This window comes from Muntiacus reevesi, chromosome X (assembly GCF_963930625.1).
Source record: "Muntiacus reevesi chromosome X, mMunRee1.1, whole genome shotgun sequence".
Classification (NCBI taxonomy): domain Eukaryota; kingdom Metazoa; phylum Chordata; class Mammalia; order Artiodactyla; family Cervidae; genus Muntiacus; species Muntiacus reevesi.
In genome coordinates this window covers 65,331,574-65,349,721 of record NC_089271.1, presented here as the reverse complement: position 1 = coordinate 65,349,721, position 18,148 = coordinate 65,331,574, and the positions used below count along the sequence as shown (strand labels likewise).

General features: G+C 41.8%; 2 protein-coding genes across 3 annotated transcripts in view; one reads left to right on the top strand and one right to left on the bottom strand.

Annotated features, from left to right (window-relative positions):
* Positions 1-18,148, bottom strand: part of PIN4 (peptidylprolyl cis/trans isomerase, NIMA-interacting 4) — a 1,195,450-nt gene that overhangs the window by 1,157,420 nt on the left and 19,882 nt on the right. The gene's annotated exons all lie outside the window — the stretch shown is intronic.
* The window catches only part of ERCC6L (ERCC excision repair 6 like, spindle assembly checkpoint helicase), a 32,253-nt gene that overhangs the window by 9,126 nt on the left and 4,979 nt on the right, over positions 1-18,148 (top strand). The window lies entirely within an intron of this gene.

The window sequence follows — 18,148 nt, the reverse complement described above, 5'->3', positions numbered from 1 at the left end:
TTGTCAGAGAAGTCTTCTTAAGAAAAAAATACTGACTTTTAAAGGTTAGTGGGAATTAAGCAGTGGGGAAGAAGCTGATGTACATGGCATACCAGACAGTTTTATGTGTAAAGATTCAGAAGCAAGAGGAAGCATGGCCCCTTCAGGGCAAGGTAGTTTAGGGTTGCTGGAATATGGTGAAGGTTGGAGGAGTGAAAACAAATCTTTGGACCTTGATGGTAGACCTGGGAAAAATATAACATGGAGGCAAGGTAGAATGATAGATAGAGCAGTGGCTTTGGATTTTTCAGGCTTCAGTTAAAATTCTAGCTCTGCCACTTGCTTTGCTAGCTGGGTAACTTCAGACAATTCATTTGACCATGACATGCTGAGTCTTACTTTCCTTATGTTCTAAAATGGGGATATCTGGGCCTGGGTCAGTTGTTCTGTTCCTTCTCTTAGCCAAATTATTGTATCTCTTCCAGATTGCTCTACTTCCCACCTACCCACACCCATCCTCTTGAACAAATGGCAGTTCCTCAAAAAGTTAAACATAGAATTTTGATGTGACCCAGCAGTTCCACTCTTAGGGGTATACCCTATAGAACTGAAAACAGGGACCCAAACATATACTTGTATACCAGTGTTCATTACAGCAGTATTTATAAGAGCTGAAAGATGGAAACAGCCCAAGTGTCCACTGACAGATAAATGGATAAAATAGGTTTCCATGCAATGGAGTATTCAGACTTGAAAATGAGTAAAATTGTGATACATGTTACAATATGGATGAACCTTGAAAACATTATGCTAAGTGAAATAAGCCAGGAACAAAAGGACCAATATTGTGTGATTCCACTTGTATAAGATACCTAGAATAGGCAAATTCACATACAGACAGAAAGTAGAATAGAGGTTATTAGGGGCTGAGCAGGGGGGAATGGAGACAGAGTTTCTGCTTAGGATGATGCAAAAGTTTTAGAAATAGATAGTGGTGATAGTTTTACAACATGATGAATGTAATTAATGCTATTGAAGTACAATTAAAATGGTTAAAATGGCAAATTTCATTTTACATAGATTTCACCACACAAAAAAAATTCTCCAGAAATTTATTGTTTCATAGTTCCAGAGGCCAGAAGTCTGAAATCAAGGTGTCCGCAGGGTTAGTTTCTTTTTGGAGGCTGTGAGAGAGAATCTGTTCTGTGTTTCTTTTAGCTTCTGGTGGTGCTGATGATCCTTGGAATTCCTTGGCATGTAGATGTGTCACTTCATTCTCTGCATCTGTCTTCACATGGCATTCTCCACTTTGTCTCTCTCTCTCTGTGCAAATATACCTCTTATAAGGACAATAGTCATGTTGGATTAGGACCCACCTTAATCCAGGATGACTGCATCTTAGCTTGATTACATCTACCAATACCCTATTTTCCCAAATAAGGTCATTCATACATTCCAGGTCAACATGAAATTTGGGGGGATACTATTCAATCCAATAGGAAGCCACTGCTGTGGATAAAATCTGGAAGAAAGTACATAGAGTCAGAAGGGCAATGACAACACAAAGATCCTTGGAAATACCAACGTCTGTATGAGGATAGGCAGAGGGGAAGGAATTCAAGACTCAGGCTGAGAAGGAATGATTAGAGAGGTAGGAAGAAATCCAGGAGAAAGTGTTGTATACCACTATACCTGAGGAGAAGGGAAATCTTAATGAAGGAGATGGTGGTCAGTGGTTTTAAATGCAGCACAAAGGTCAAGAAAGACCATGAAATGGCCATTTGATTTGGCAGTATGGAGGTTGTTGGTGCCCTTGGTGAAAACATCTGCGTTAGGGTGCTTAGGTGAGAAGCCACATTGTCGTGTGTTATGTCTCTGTTTTGTGAGCCTTTGAACTGAGAGGCAGCAGTCTATGAGCAAAGTGGCCCGCTCCTTTTTTTTTGACCCACCACCTAGATTCTGTTATTAATATTTCACTGTACTTGTTTTATCACATATCTGTTATTCCAATTCATCTTATTTTTTGGATGCATTTCAAAGTAAGTTGTAGACATCAGGATATTTCCTCCTACTTCAGCATAATACAATTAACTATTTTTATTTTAAAAATTTTATGTATTATTTTTGACTGCTCTGGGTCTCTGTTGCTGGGCTCAGTCTTTCTCTAGTTGCAGGGAGGGGCTACTCTATATTTGTAATGTATGGCTTCTCATTGTAGTGGCTTCTCCTGTTGCGAAGCATGGGCTCTAGGGAACGAGGGCTCAGTAGTTGTGGTGCATGGACTTAGTTGCCCGGCAGCATGTGGAATCTTTCTGAACTGAGGATTGAACCCCTGTCTACTGCCTTGGCAGGTGGATTCTTAACCATTGAACCACCAGGGGAGTCCTATACCATTAACTAGATTTCAATATTTTAGGGTTTTTTCTTTTGAAGTAAAATTTACATACCAAGAAATGCTTCAGTTCAGTTCAGTCGCTCAGTCGTGTCCGACTCTTTGCGACCCCATGAATCGCAGTACGCCAGGCCTCCCTGTCCATCACCAACTCTCAGAGTTTACTCGAACTCCTGTCCATTGAGTCGGTGATGCCATCCAGCCATCTCATCCTCTGTCGTCCCCTTCTCCTCCTGCCCCCAATCATTCCCAGCATTAGGGTCTTTTCCAGTGAGTCAACTCTTCGCATGAGGTGGCCAAAGTATTGAGTTTCAGTTTCAACATCAGTCCTTCCAATGAATATTCAGGACTGATCTCCTTTAGGATGGACTGGTTGGATCTCCTTGCAGTCCAAGGGACTCTCAAGAGTCTTCTCCAACACCACAGTTCAAAAGCATCAATTTTTCGGCACTCAGCTTTATAGTCCAACTCTCACATCCATACATGACGACTGGAAAAACCATAGCCTTGACTAGACGGACCTTTGTTGGCAAAGTAATGTCTCTGCTTTTTAATGTGCTATCTAGGTTGGTCATAACTTTCCTTCCAAGGAGTAAGCGTCTTTTAATTTCATGGCTGCAATCACCATCTACAGTGATTTTGGAGCCCCAAAAAAGTCTGACACTGTTTCCACTGTTTTCCCATCTATTTCCCATGAAGTGATGGGACCAGATGCCACGATCTTAGTTTTCTGAATGTTGAGCTTTAAGCCAACTTTTTCACTCTCCTCTTTCACTTTCATCAAGAAGCTTTTTAGTTCCTCTTCACTTTCTGCCATAAGGGTGGTGTCATCTGCATATCTGAGGTTATTGATATTTCTTCCAGCAATCTTGATTCCAGCTTGTGCTTCTTCCAGCCCAGCATTTCTCATAATATACTCTGCATATAAGTTAAATAAACGGGGTGACAATATACAGCCTTGATGTACTCCTTTTCCTATTTGGAACCAGTCTGTTGTTCCATGTCCAGTTCTAACTGTTGGTTTCCTGACCTGCATACAGTTTTCTCAAGAGGCAGGTCAGGTGGTCTGGTATTCCCATCTCTTTCAGAATTTTCCACACTTTGTTGTGATCCACACAGTCAAAGGCTTTGGCATAGTCAATAAAGCAGAAATAGATGTTTTTCTGGAACTCTCTTCTTTTTTGATGATCCAGCAGATGTTGGCAATTTGAGCTCTGGTTCCTTTGCCTTTTCTAAAACCAGCTTGAACATCTGGAAGTTCACGGTTCACGTATTGCTGAAGCCTGGCTTGGAGAATTTTGAGCATTACTTTACTAGCGTGTGACATGAGTGCAATTGTGCAGTAGTTCGAGCATTCTTTGGCATTGCCCATCTTTGGGATTAGAATGAAAACTGACCTTTTCCAGTCCTGTGACCACTGCTGAGTTTTCCAAATTTCCTGGCATATTGAGTGCAGCACTTTCACAGCATCATCTTTCAGGATTTGAAATAGCTCAACTGGAATTCCATCACCTCCACTAGCTTTGTTCATAGTGATGCTTTCTAAGGTCCACTTGACTTCACATTCTAGGATGTCTGGCTGTAGGTGAGTGATCACACCATCGTGATTATCTGGGTCGTGAAGATCTTTTTTGTATAGTTCTGTGTATTCTTGCCAACTCTTCTTAATATCTTTTGCTTCTGTTTGGTCCATACATTTTCTGTCCTTTATTGTGCCCATCTTTGCATCAAATGTTCCCTTGGTATCTCTAATTTTCTTGTAGAGATCTCCAGTCTTTCCCATTCTGTTGTTTTCTTCTATTTCTTTGCATTGATCACTGAGGAAGGCTTTCTTTTCTCTCCTTGCTATTCTTTGGAACTCTGCATTCAAACGGGAATATCTTTCCTTTTCTCCTTTGCTTTTTGCTTCTCTTCTTTTCACAGCTATTTGTAAGGCCTCCTCAGACAGCCATTTTGCCTTTTTGCATTTCTTTTCCATGGGGATGGTCTTGATCCCTGTCTCCTGTACAATGTCATGAACCTCTGTCCATAGTTCATCAGGCTCTCTGTCTATCAGATCTAGTCCCTTAAATCTATTTCTCACTTCCACTGCATAATCATAAGGGATTTGATTTAGGTCATACCTGAATGGTCTAGTAGGTTTCCCTACTTTCTTCAATTTAAGTCTGAATTTGGCAATAAGGAGTTCATGATCTGAGCCACTGTCTTGTTTTTGCTGACTGTATAGAGCTTCTCCATCTTTGGCTGCAAATAATATAATCAGTCTGATTTCGGTGTTGACCATCTGGTGATGTCCATGTGTAGAGTCTTCTCTTGTGTCTGACAGAATGTGGTCCACTGGAGAAGGGAATGGCAAACCACTTCAGTATTCTTGCCTTGAGAACCCCATGAACAGTATGAAAAGGCACAATGATAGGATACTGAAAAAGAAACTCCCCAGGTCGGTAGGTGCCCAATAAGCTACTGGAGATAAGTGGAGAAATAATTCCAGAAAGAATGAAGGGATGGAGCCAAAGCAAAAACAATACCCAGTTGTGGATGTGACTGGTGATAGAAGCAAGGTCCGTTGCTGTAAAGAGCAATATTGCATAGGAACCTGGAATGTCAGGTCCATGAATCAAGGCAAATTGGAAGTGGTCAAACAGCAGATGGCAAGAGTGAACGGCGACATTCTAGGAATCAGTGAACTAAAATGGACTGGAATGGGTGAATTTAACTCAAATGACCATTATATCTACTACTGTGGGCAGGAATCCCTTAGAAGAAATGGAGTAGCCATCATGGTCAACAAGAGTTTGAAATGCATTCCTTGGATGCAATCTCAAAAACGACAGAATGATCTCTGTTCATTTCCAAGGCAAACCATTCAACGTCATGGTAATCCAAGCCTATGCCCCAACCAGTAATGCTGAAGAAGCTGAAGTTGAACGGTTCTATGAAGATCTATAAGACCTTTTAGAACTAACACCCAAAAAAGATGTCCTTTTCATTATAGGGGATTGGAATGCGAAAGTAGGAAGTCAAGAAACACCTGGAGTAACAGGCAAATTTGGCCTTGGAGTACGGAATGAAGCAGGGCAGAGGCTATTAGAGTTTTGCCAAGAGAACACACTGGTCATAGCAAACACTCTCTTCCAACAACACAAGAGAAGAAATGCTTACACCTGTGTAAACATTGTAATGCTCTCTCATGGCTTCCCCCTTTTTATACTTCACGTCTCCTCCTTTTGGTTGTGTCCTGTGCAAAATAGGGCTTATACCCACCACCAGTCAAGAAAGGCAATGGAAATAGGCATATGCTCAAGGCCAATTGACAGTTGCAAGTTACATAACAATAGGCTTTGTTGTGCATGTCTCACCATAATTCAGTCTGTTATCATCAGATGTATATATGTGTAAATATTTATGAATGGGCTCCTAGCTGCCTAAGGTTACTTGAGGAAGCCCCTGTGGTTAGTTTATATCTTCTGTGTGCCTAGGGCACATGTGCAGTTGTTGGAAAAGTCTTTGTTTTTTTTTTTGTAGCATATCTTTGAGCTCTTCTGGGCATGCCTGGGATGGGGTTTAGAGATCAGCTTGCATCCTTTTCAGCTAGGCCACCCCTTGTTGCTCATGCTTAACTTCCTACCTAACATTATGATAAATTATTTTCCACTTTGATTAAAATGATCACCCTGGAAGTAAGGTCAAAAGGCAGCCATCTTCTCAGGCTAATTCTATGATCCAGGCTTTGATGGACCAGTTTCCAGTACTGGCGTTCAGGTCATCTGCAATTTTTATGCCAGCCACACATGACTTATTGATTCTGATTGAGAATCAAAAGACTTATACAAAAGAATCATATACAATTTGTGTGTGATGTATCCACATGCATCTTGACAAGGGGACTGTAGATATAGAGATGTGTCAAGGAGCTCCTTATCAGGGGGCTGGATCAGGATAGGGGAACTGATTTCTTTTTTTTTTTTTTTGGCTACGCTGGGTCTTCATTGCTGTGTGAGGGCTTTCTCTTGTTGTGGTGACCAGAGAGCTACTCGTTGTTGTGGTGTGTGGGCTTCTTATTGCAGTGGCTTCTCTTGTTGCAGAGCTCGGGCTCTAGGTGCATGGGCTTCAGGAGTTGTGGCCCATGGGCTCAATTACTCCGTGGCATGTGGGATTTTCCCAGATCAGGGATTGAACCCATGTCCCTTGCACTGGCAGGTTGACTCTTAACCACTGAATCACCAGGGAAGTCCCTGAGTTGTTCTTTTTTTAAAATTTTTTATTGAAGTATAGTTGATTACAATGTTGTGTTATTAAATAGCAAATCACAGCAACATGATTCATATATATATATGTGTGTGTGTATATATATATATATATATTCTTTTTTAGATTTTTTTTCCATTATAGGTTATAGGAAACTGAGTTCTTGTGGGAAGGACAGTCATAATTCTACTCACATGAACTGAAATTCGCAAGACCAGGCTTCTATGCCCTGTGGCTGGTGGTCAGGTTAGAAAAGAGCAACTTCTGGTTGCTTTGCCTGTGACGCCAATAAGGTTTTATTGGGTGAGGGTCTTTGCATTTAGTTCCTTATCTTGTCACATTCCAGAAGAACAGCATAGGGCATGTTGTAAAGGGCCCTCCAGATTAAGGAAAATGTAGTGCTTGTCTCTGCAGTTTAAGCTTGTGTCTTTTCAGCTGCTGATTTGCAAACACTGCTCTATTTAGTGGGGTTTAGCTTTTGGGGGTATAGTTATGGTATAGAAACCATAGCTAATTGGTTTCTCTCAGCAGGAAAACATTGCAGTATCTAAGCCTGGCATTCCCTTTGTGGGAAATGCTTCTCCAGGGATCAGGCAAGCAATGGAAGGATGGAAGATGGGGTGGGATTGTTGAGATGTTAGTTGGCTGTGGTTGAGCCAGATTTTTGCATCTGGGGAAACAGAAAGTGCTTTGGGGAAGAAATGGTTTTAAGTGGCTACTTGAAGGCCAAGATATTCAGGTGGGTTTAGGATCCAGGGAATTAGCAGCTGGGCAGTTCCACCAAGGAAAGGGTAGCTTTGCAGATAGAGGCTGTGTTTAATGGTTGTGTCTTTCTCCAGCAGTTGTTTGTATACCGTCTATGTGTCCTTCAAAACATTCCTTAAAGGGAACCATATTCTAAGCATGTAATTTGGGGTGTAATCATTAAAATGTAAAGGGTTTTATTATCCCTTGCTATGAAATTAAAATCTCTTTTGGGTTGATGGTTTTGCATCTGACTAGTTCTTTAACATATTAGAGATTCATATGTAAATATCTTTTGAAAATTATTAAATTGGTAAATGAAAATAAAAACTGACATTCTCCCCCCACACTCTAGCACTCTTTTTCTCCTTGTTGTCCTGCTTGAGAGGATGTTCTTTCTGCTGAATTGGTTACTCTTCCCTTGTCCTCTTGGCTCCCAAGCAGTCCTGGCTTCTCCCTAGCCAGGCCCAAGGAGAATAGGGGAGCAATTTTGGAAAAAATATTTGAGCCCTTAAACTGTTAGCTGAGTTCTCCAGATCATTAGGGATACAATGTGTTATAGGTGGACACATGATTGCAGCAGGAGTAAAAATGACATGTTTTCCTCCCAAGCCCAGGATTGGAGTTTAAGTGGCTAAACCAAACTATTACAGAAAGCGTTGTAGTCTTGTAAATAACAAGATATCCAGAGCAGTGCTATAAAAAGCAGGTTTCATTTTTCCCCCAGTTCCATTATAGGGAAAGAATACTGTCCTAGGTCTAACTTTATTATTGGAGCAGACAGGGTGGAGGGGAAGAACTGAGATACAGTATTAGATCTGCTAATTAGGGTGTTCCAGGGACTGGGACGGAGAAGGCAATGGCAACCCACTCCAGTACTCTTGCCTGGAAAATCCCATAGACGGAGGAGCCTGGTAGGCTGCAGCCCATGGTGTCGTGAAGAGTTGGACACGACTGAGTGACTTCACTTTCACTTTTCACCTTCACGCATTGGAGAAGGAAATGGCAACCCACTCCAGTGTTTTTGCCTGGAGAATCCCAGAGACGGGGGCGCCTAGTGGATTGCCGTCTATGGGGTCGCACAGAGTTGGACACGACTGAAGCGACTTTGCAGCAGCAGCAGCAGCAGCAGGGACTGGAAAGGTAATTTGTCTGACAGCAGGGGTTTGACCCAGCCAGAAAACGGTGCTGTCCAACAAATACTGTAAACTCCAGTTGTGGTTCAGGCAGAAGGTTGACAACTGTGGATGTTTCAGAGGATGGGTAGAAAGAACCCAGAAGTATGAGTCTTGGACTGGTGGTAAGAAGTCTAGGCAGACAGTCACCATTTAAAATATTTTTTTATTTTTAGCTACACTGGATCTTCCTTGTTATATACAGGCTTTCTCTGGTTGCAGCCAGTGGGGGCTACTCTTTGTTGAGGTCTGCAGGCTTTTCATTGCTCTGGCTTCTCTTGATGTGGAACACAGGCTCTAGGCATGATGGCTTCAGTAGTTGTGGCACACGGGCTCTGTAGTTGCAGCTCGTGGGTCCTAGAGTGCACAGGCTTCAGTAGTTGTAGTTGTTCAGACACTCAGTCATGCCCGACTCTTTGCAACCCCATGGACTGCAAGTACGCCAGGTTTCCCAGAGTTCAGTCGCTCAGTCATGCCTGACTCTGCGATGCAATGGACTGCAGCACGCCAGGCCTCCCTGTCCATCACCAACTCCCGGAGCTTGCTCAAACTCGTGTCCAGCGAGTTGGTTATGCCATCCAACCATCTCATCCTCTGTTGTCCTCTTTTCCTCCTGCTTCAGTCTTTCCCAACATCAGGGTCTTTTCCAATGAGTCAGTTCTTCTCATCAGATGGCCAAAGTATTGGAGTTTCAGCTTCAGCATCAGTTGTTCCAATGATTTTTCAGGACTGATTTCGTTTAGGATGGACTGGTTGGATCTCCTTGCAGTCCAAGGGACTCTCAAGAGTATTCTCCAACACCACAGTTCAAAATCATCAATTCTTTGGCGCTTAGCTTTCTTTATAGTCCAACTCTCACATCCATACATGACTGCTGGAAAAACCATAGTTTTGAGTAGACGGACCTTTGTTGGCAAATTGATGCCTCTGCTTTTTAATATGCAGTCTAGGTTGGGCATAGCTTTCCTTCCAAGAGTAAGATCTTTAATTTCATGGCTGCAGTTACCATCTGCAGTGATTTTGGAGCAAACAACAACAACAACAACAACAACAACCTCTCTCACTGTTTCTGTTGTTTCCCCATCTATTTGCCTTGAAGAGTGCGACCAGATGCCATGATCATAGTTTTCTGAATGCTGAGTTTTAAGCCATCTTTTTCACTCTCCTCTTTCACTTTCATCAAGAGGCTCTTCTTCACTTTCTGCTGTAAGGGTGGTGTCATATGCATATCTGAGGTTATTGATATTTCTCCCAGCAATCTTGATTCCAACTTGTGCTTCATCCAGCCTGGCATTTTGCATGATGGACTCTGCATATAAGTTAAATAAACAGAGTGACAGTAGATAGCCTCGACCTACTCCTTTCCCAATTTGGAACCACTCTGTATTTCCATGTCCAGTTCTAATTGCTTCTTGACCTGCATACAGATTTCTCAGGAGGCAGGTAAGGTGGTCTGGTATTCCCATCTCTTGAAGAATGTTCCACAGTTTGTTGTGATCCACACAGTCAAAGGCTTTGGTGCAGTCAATAAAGCAGACGTAGATGTTTTTCTGGAGCTCTCTTGCTTTTTCAGTGATCCAGCAGATGTTGGCAATTTGATCTTTGGTTCCTCTGCCTTTTATAAATCCAGCCTGAACATTTGAAAGTTCACGGTTCATGTACTGTTGAAGCCTGACTTGGAGAATTTTGAGCATTACTTTGCTAGCATGTGAGATGAATGCAATTGTGCGGTAGTTTGAGTATTCTTTGGCATTGCCTTTCTGTGGGATTGGAATGAAAACTCATCTTTTCCAATCCTGTGGCCACTGCTGATTTTTCCAAATTTCCTGGCATATTGAGTGCAGCACTTTCACAGCATCATCTTTCAGGATTTGAAATAGCTCAACTGGAATTCCATCACCTCCACTAGCTTTGTTTGTAGTGATGGTTCCTAAGGCCCGCTTGACTTCACATTCCAGGATGTCTGGCTTTGGTGAGTGATCACACCATTGTGGTTATCTGGGTCATTAAGATCTTTTCTGTATAGTTCTTCTGTGTATTCTTGCTACCTCTTCTTAATATCTTCTACTTCTGTTTAGTCCATACCATTTCTGTCCTTTATTGTGCCCATCTTTGCATGAAATGTTCCCTTGGTATCTCTAATTTTCTTGAAGAGATCTCTAGTCTTTCCCATTCTATTGTTTTCCTCTGTTCCTTTGCAGCGATCATGGAGGAAGTCTTTCTTATCTCTCCTTGCTATTCTTTGGAAGTTTGCATTCAAATGGTTATATCTTTCCTCTTCTTCTTTGCCTTTCTCTTCTCTTCTTTTCACAGCTATTTGTAAGTCTTCCTCAGACAACCATTTTGCCTTTTTACATCTCTTTTTGGGGGGGATGGTCTTGATCACTGCCTCCTGTACACTGTCATGAACCTTCATCCATAGTTCTTGGATCTAATCCCTTGAATCTATTTATCATTTCCACTGTATAATCATAAGGGATTTGATTTAGGTCATACCTGAATGGTCTAGTGGTTTTCCCTACTTTCTTCAATTTAAGCCTGAATTTGCAATAAGGAACTCATGATTGGAGCCACAGTTAGCTCCCAGTCTTGTTTTTGTTGACTGTATAGAGCTTCTCCATCTTCGGCTACAAAGAATATAATTAATCTGATTTCGGTATTGGCCATCTGGCGATGTCCATGTGTAGAGTCTTCCCTTGTGTTGTTGGAAGAGTGTGTTTGCTATGACCCGTGCTTTCTCTTGGCAAAATTCTGTTATCCTTTGCCCTGCTTTGTTCTGTACTCCAAGGCCAAATTTGCCTGTTACTCCAGGTATCTCTGGGAGAAGGCAATGGCACCCCACTCCAGTACTCTTGCCTGGAGAATCCCATAGACAGAAGAGCCTGGTGGGCTGCAGTCCATGGGGTCTCAAAGAGTCGGACACGACTGAGCAACTTCACTTTCACTTTTCACTTTCACGCATTGGAGAAGGAAATGGCAACCCACTCCAGTGTTCTTGCCTGGAGAATCCCAGGGACAGCGGAGCCTGTTTGGCTGCCGTCTGTGGGGTCCACAGAGTTGGACACGACTGAAGTGACTTAGCAGCAGCAGCAGCCAGGTATCTCTTGACTTCCTACTTTTGCATTCTAGTCCCCTATGATAAAAGGACATCTTTTTTGGGTGTTAGTTCTAGAAGGTCTTGTAGTTCTTGATACAACCATTTAACTTCAGCTTCTTCAGCATTACTGGTAGGGGCATAGACTTGGATTACTCTGATATTGAATGGTTTGCCTTGGAAACTAACAGAGATCATTCTTTTGTTTTTGAGATTGCACCCAAGTACTGCATTTGGGACTCCTTTGCTGACTATGAGGGCTACTCCACTTCCCTAAGGGATTCTTGCCCACAGTAGTAGATACAATGGTCATCTGAGTTAAATTCACGCATTCCAGTCCATTTTAGTTCACTGTTTCCTAAAATGTCAATGTTCACTCTTGCCATCTCTTGTTTGATCAGTTCGAGCTTACCTTGATTCATGGACCTGACATTCCAGATTCCCAAGCAGTATTGTTCTTTACACCATCAGACTTTACTTCCATCACGAGTCACATCCATAACTGGGTGTTGTTTCCGCTTTGACTCTGTCTCTTCATTCTTTCTGGAGTTATTTCTCCACTCTTCTCCATAGCATATTGGACACCTACCAGCCTGGGGAGTTCATCTTTCAGTGTCCTATCTTTTTGCCTTTTCATGCTGTTCATGGGGTTCTCAAGGCAAGAATACTGAAGTGCTTTGCCGTTCCCTTCTCCAGTGGACCATGTTTTGTCAGAACTCTCCGCCATGACCTGTCCGTCTTGGGTGGCCCTACTCGGCCTGGTTCATAGTTTCATTGAGTTAGACAAGGCTGTTGTCCATGTGATCAGTTTGATTAGTTTTCTGTGATTGTGGTTTTCATTCTGTTTTCCCTCTGAGGGATACTTCCCTGGTGGCTCATTGGGTAAAGTGTCTTCCTGCAATGTGGGAGACCCAGGTTCAATCCCTGGGTTGGGAAGATCCCCTGGAGAAGGAAATGGCAACCCACTCCAGTATTCTTGCCTGGAGAATTCCATGGACGGAGGAGTCTGGTAGGCTACAGTCCACGGGGTCATAAAGAGTCAGACATGACTGAGCGACTTCACTTTCATCAAACTGATCACATGGATCACAGCCTTGACTAAGTCAATGAAACTATGAGCCATGCTGTGTAGGGCCACCCAAGATGGATGGGTCATGGGGGACATGACTGAGCGACATCACTTTCACTTCCCCTCTGAGGGATAAGGATAAGAGGCTTATGGAATTTTCCTGATGAGAGAGACTGACTATGGGGTAAATTGGGTCTTGTTCTGATAGGCGGGGCCATGCTCAGTAAATCTTTAATCCAAATTCTGTTGATGGGCAGAAACATGTTCCCTCCCTGTTGTTCCCAGCCTGGAAATTGTTCCCTGTGTTCTCCTAGGGAGAATGAATTGATCCTGTCCAGCCTTCTCTTCCTCCTCCCCACCTCCTCTCCGCTCCCAGGCTTCCCTGTCCTTCACCGTTTCCCAGAGCTTGCTCAAACTCATGTCCATTGAGTCAGTGATGCCATACAACCATCTCGTTCTCTGTCGTCCCCTTCTCCACTTTCTCCCTCAATCTTTCCTTGCATCAGGGTCTTTTCTAATGTGTCAGCTCTTTGCATCAGGTGACCAAAGTATTGGAGCTTCAGCTTCAGTAGTTCAGGATTATTTGCTCCATATTATGTGGGCTCTTCCTGAACAAGGGATCGAACCCATGTTCCCTGCATTGGTAGGTGGATTCTTATCCACCGCACTAACAGGCAAGTCCACAAATGGACTTTTTTTTTCTTTTTTTTAAAAAACTTTTAATTATAGAGTAGTGTTAGATTTACAAGTATATCACAAAGATAATAGAGAGTTCCCATATATCCGACACCTAGTTTACTGTATTCTTAACATCTTACATTTATGTGGTACATTAATTACAGTTAATAAACCAATACTGATACATTATTACTCAGTAAATCCATACTTATTTGGATTTCCTTAGGTTTTACCTAATATCCTTTTTGTATTCCAGCATCCTGTCTAGGACCCCACATCACATTTTGTCATCTGTCTCTTTAGGTTCTTCTTGCCTGTGACAGTTTCTTAGACTTGCCAGTATTTTTGATGACCTTGACCATTTTGAGGAGTACTGATCAGGCAGTTTGTATACTGTTCCCCTAGTTGGGATTTGTCAGTATACTTTCTCATGTTTAGACTGGGGCTTTTGGTTTTGGGGGGGGCGGGGAGACTACAGAGGTAAATTACCCTTTGCATTAAATCATGTCAAAGTGAAAATGCAAGTCACTCAGTTGTGTCTGACTCTCTGTGACCCCTTGGACTATACAGTCCTTGAAATTCTCCAGGCCAGAATACTGGAGTGGGTAGCCTTTCCTTTTCCAGGTGATCTTCCCAACCCAGGGATTGAACCCAGGTCTCCTGCATTGCAGGCAGATTCTTTACCAGCTGAGCCACAAGGGAAGCCCAAGAATACTGGAGTGGGTAGCCTTTCCTTTTCCAGCGGATCTTTCTAACCCAGGAATCGAACCGGGGTGTCCTGCATTGCAAGCGGATTTTTTACCAACTGAGCTATCAGGGAAGCCAAAAAAGGGTATATACTATCCACATGACTTATCACTGTTGATGTTGACTGTAATCACCTGACTGAGGTACTGTTTGCCAGGTTTCTTCACTTTATTTTTGTTTTGTTTTTGGCCACACCACATGGTTTGTGGGATCTTAGTTCTCCGACCAGGAATCAAACCCGTGCCCCCTGCAGTGGAAGCATGGAGTCCTAACCACTGGCCCACCAGGAAATTCTGTTTCTTTACTTTCAAGTTACTCTTTTCCGCACTGCACTTTTCCATACTGTACTCTTTGGAAGGATGTTACAACATGAACTCCACAGTTAAGGAATAGGAATTATGCTTCATTTTCTTGAGGGTAGAGTATCTGTATAAATTATTTGAAATTCTTCTGCACAGGAGATTTGTCTCATTTCCTATACTTATTCACTAATTTATATTGGACTAATATATCTGTGGACTCATGAATATTTATTTTATACTTTGAGTTATAATCCAATTCTACTTTATTGTATTGCTCAAATTGTTCTGGCTTTGACCATTGGGAGCTCTTTCCTTTGGCACCTGTGTCTCTTTGACACACTCCTATCATTGTGGGATGTTGTTTGTATTTGACCACTTCCTTACTTTCTGACAATACAGCATGCTCCAGGCTCATCTTATAGATTTCTTGCCATAACCCTAGAATGCCATTTTTCTAAGGAGGCCTTGTCCTTTTATTGGCAAATGGTACTAGAAATCAAGATCTGGGTGCTTGATGTGCTTGTTGCTGCTGGGGTTTCCTTGCTTCTAGGCCCTCTTAGCTGATAGAGCAAGGAAATATGTGTATATACTAACCCACGTATATCCACATGTCTGTAAATATTTTTAGGTGTAACTATCTGTGTTTATCTATCTGGATGGCATCACCAACTTGGACATGAGTTTGAGCAAGCTTTGGGAGTTGGTGATGGACAGGGAAGCCTGGCGTGCTGTAGTCCGTGGGGTCATAAAGAGTTGGACATGACTGAGCGACTGAACTGAACTGATCTGTATTTATGTTGAACATGGGTTTATAGTGATGTTTCTAATTCTGATCCATTACCGCCTGGATCATTGTAACCTTCTCTTAACCAGTCTGTAAACTCCCATTCCAACAGTGAGAAACCTGGCTCCCACTATCCGCCATCCATTTACTTAATTCTTCACCTCTAGCATACATGCATTTCAGTATCAGAATTTTTACCTCATACCCCCATGGGAAACAACTGTATCCACTAGAGTACATGCTTATATTTCTTTTAGTTTTACTCTTACAGATTTCATTCATTTCCTAGGTTACTTAGGTCAGCACATTTTCCCTCCACCCTCTTCAATGAGGTTGTTTCATACATTTGTAATACAGCTAGATTATTTCATGGTGATTTTAATACAGTATGTTAAATGTACTGATAGAGGTGAACATACAGGGGAGTATTGAGGTGGAACAACTGATGAGGGGAGGGGAGGGATGAAAGGCATCCTAGAGGAACCACAGGTGAGGCCTGATCTTAAAGCAGCTCTTGAAATGTGGTTTCTGGACCAGAAGCATTAGCATCACCTGGGAACTTTGTAGAACTGCAAATTCTTGGGCCTCACTACAGAATCAGAAAATCTGATGTTGGGGTCCAGCAATCTGTGTATTAACAAGCCCTCCAGGAGATTGTGCAGAACACTGAGAAACAGTGTCTTAAAGAATGAGTGAGGTCAGCTTGGAGAGGAGTATAGTCCAGAAGAGGAAGGTGGTGTGAGCCTAAGCTTTAGAGGACAAAGTAGTATGATGGGCATAAGGGGTTAAAAGAAAATGTTTGAGACAGGAAGTGGCAGAAGTTAAGGCAGAGAGATCAGCAGTTCCTGGCTGTATCAGTCAGTGCCTGGAATGCCAGGCTACAGAGTTTAAACTTCATTCTTAGGCCATAGGAAGCCACTGAAGATTTTGTTGTTGTTGTTAACAGATTTGTTGAGGTACCATTCCATTCTCATATCATAAAAGCGTACAGTTTGATAATTTTTCGTATGTTCACAGAGTTGTGCACCCCATCACCACAGTTAGTTTTAGAACATTTTCATCACCCTTAAAAGAAATTCCTTACCTTTCAGCCATCATACCCTCTCCAGTTCATGAATGCCCCAGCTGCCAGCCCCTGGCAACCACTAATCTACTTCTCTGTGAATTTGCCTAACCTGGACATTTCATATAAATAGAATCATAAAATATATGCCCTTTTGTGATTGGCACTTTTATGTATAGTTGATGTACAATATTATGTAAGTTACAGGTGTATGATAGTTATTCACAATTTTTAGAGCTTATACTCCATTTATAGTTATTATAAAATATTGGATATATTTCCTGTGTTGTACAATATACCCTTGTAGCTTACTGTATACCTGATAGTTAGTACCTCTTAATCCCTTATCCCTATGTTGCCCACCACCACCCCCATTCCTTCCTCTCCCCAATGGTAACCACTAGTTTGTTCTCTGTGTCAGTGAGTGACTGGCTTATTATTTCATGTAGCAAAATGTTTTTAAGACTCATTCATGCTGTAGCATTGTTTCATTCCTTTTTATGGCTGCATAATATTCCATTGTATGGGTATATCACCTTTTTATCTGGTATATATCATCATTTGATGGACATTTGTGTTATTTCCACTTTTGGTTTAGTGAATAATATAATACTGCTGTGAACATTCATGTGCAAGATTTTCTGTGACCAAATGTTTTCATTTCTCTTGGGTATATACCTGGGAGTAGAATTCCTAAATTACATGTTAACTCTATGTGCAACTTTTTAAGGAACTGATGGAGTAATTTCTGAAGCATCTACTCCATTTTACATTCCTACCAACAGTGTTATAGAGTTTCAATTTTTCCACTTTTTCATGTTGCTGTCAACACTTGGTATTTTCTCTTTTTTATTCTAGTCATCCTAATGGGCATGAAGTGTTATTGTGGTTTTGGTTTGCATTTTCCCTGATGACTAATAATGTTGAGCATCTTTTTATATGGTTGTAAGCTATCTGTATATCTTCTTTGGAGAAATAGTCAGATACTTTGCCCATTTTAATTGGGTTACTTGTCTTTTTTTTTTTGGCGGGATCTTAGTTCCCTGAACAGGGATTGAACCCAGGGCCATGGCAGTGAAAGTGTTGAGTCCTAACCACTGGACCACCAGGGAAGTCCCTCTTTGTGTTTTAATTATTGAGTTGTAAGAGATCCTTATATATTCTAGGTACAAATCCTTTATCAGGTACAAGATTTGCAAGTATTTTCTCTCATTCCTTGGGTTGTCTTTTCACTTTCTTCATGGTATCCTTTGAAGCACAAATGTTTTTAGCTTTTATGAAGCCCAATTTATTTTTTACTTTGGTTGCACATGTGTTTGGCATCATATCTAAGAAACCATTGCCAAATCCAAGGTCATGACAGAGTTACACCTATTACACCTAACTTTCTTCTAAGAGTTTTGTGATTTCAGCACCTATATTTAGGTCTTTGATTCATTTTGAATTAATTTTTGTGTATGTTGTGAGGTAGGGAACCAATTTCATTCTTTTGCACATGAATATTTAGTTGAAAAGACTACTCTTTCCTCAGTGAATTGTTGTGGCACCCTTTCAAAATCTATCAACTGTAAACCACTGAAGACTTTTAAGCAAAGGACTGATAATTTCTTTTATGTTTTAAGACAATATCTCTGGCTCCTGTGCAGAGAATATGTTGGAGGGGCCAAGAGTGGACATAGGGAAACCAGTGAGTAGGAAGTTGCAGTTATCCAATCCAGAGATGATGGTGACTTGGACTACAGTAGTGGTAGAGATGAGAGAGCAAGACACAGGTTATTTTTGGGAAATAAAGTTAGGAGGGCTTGGGGGACTGTTGGCTAAGGGATGAGGTGGTTAGAAAGAGAGAGAAGTCAAGGATCATTCATTTGAGTTG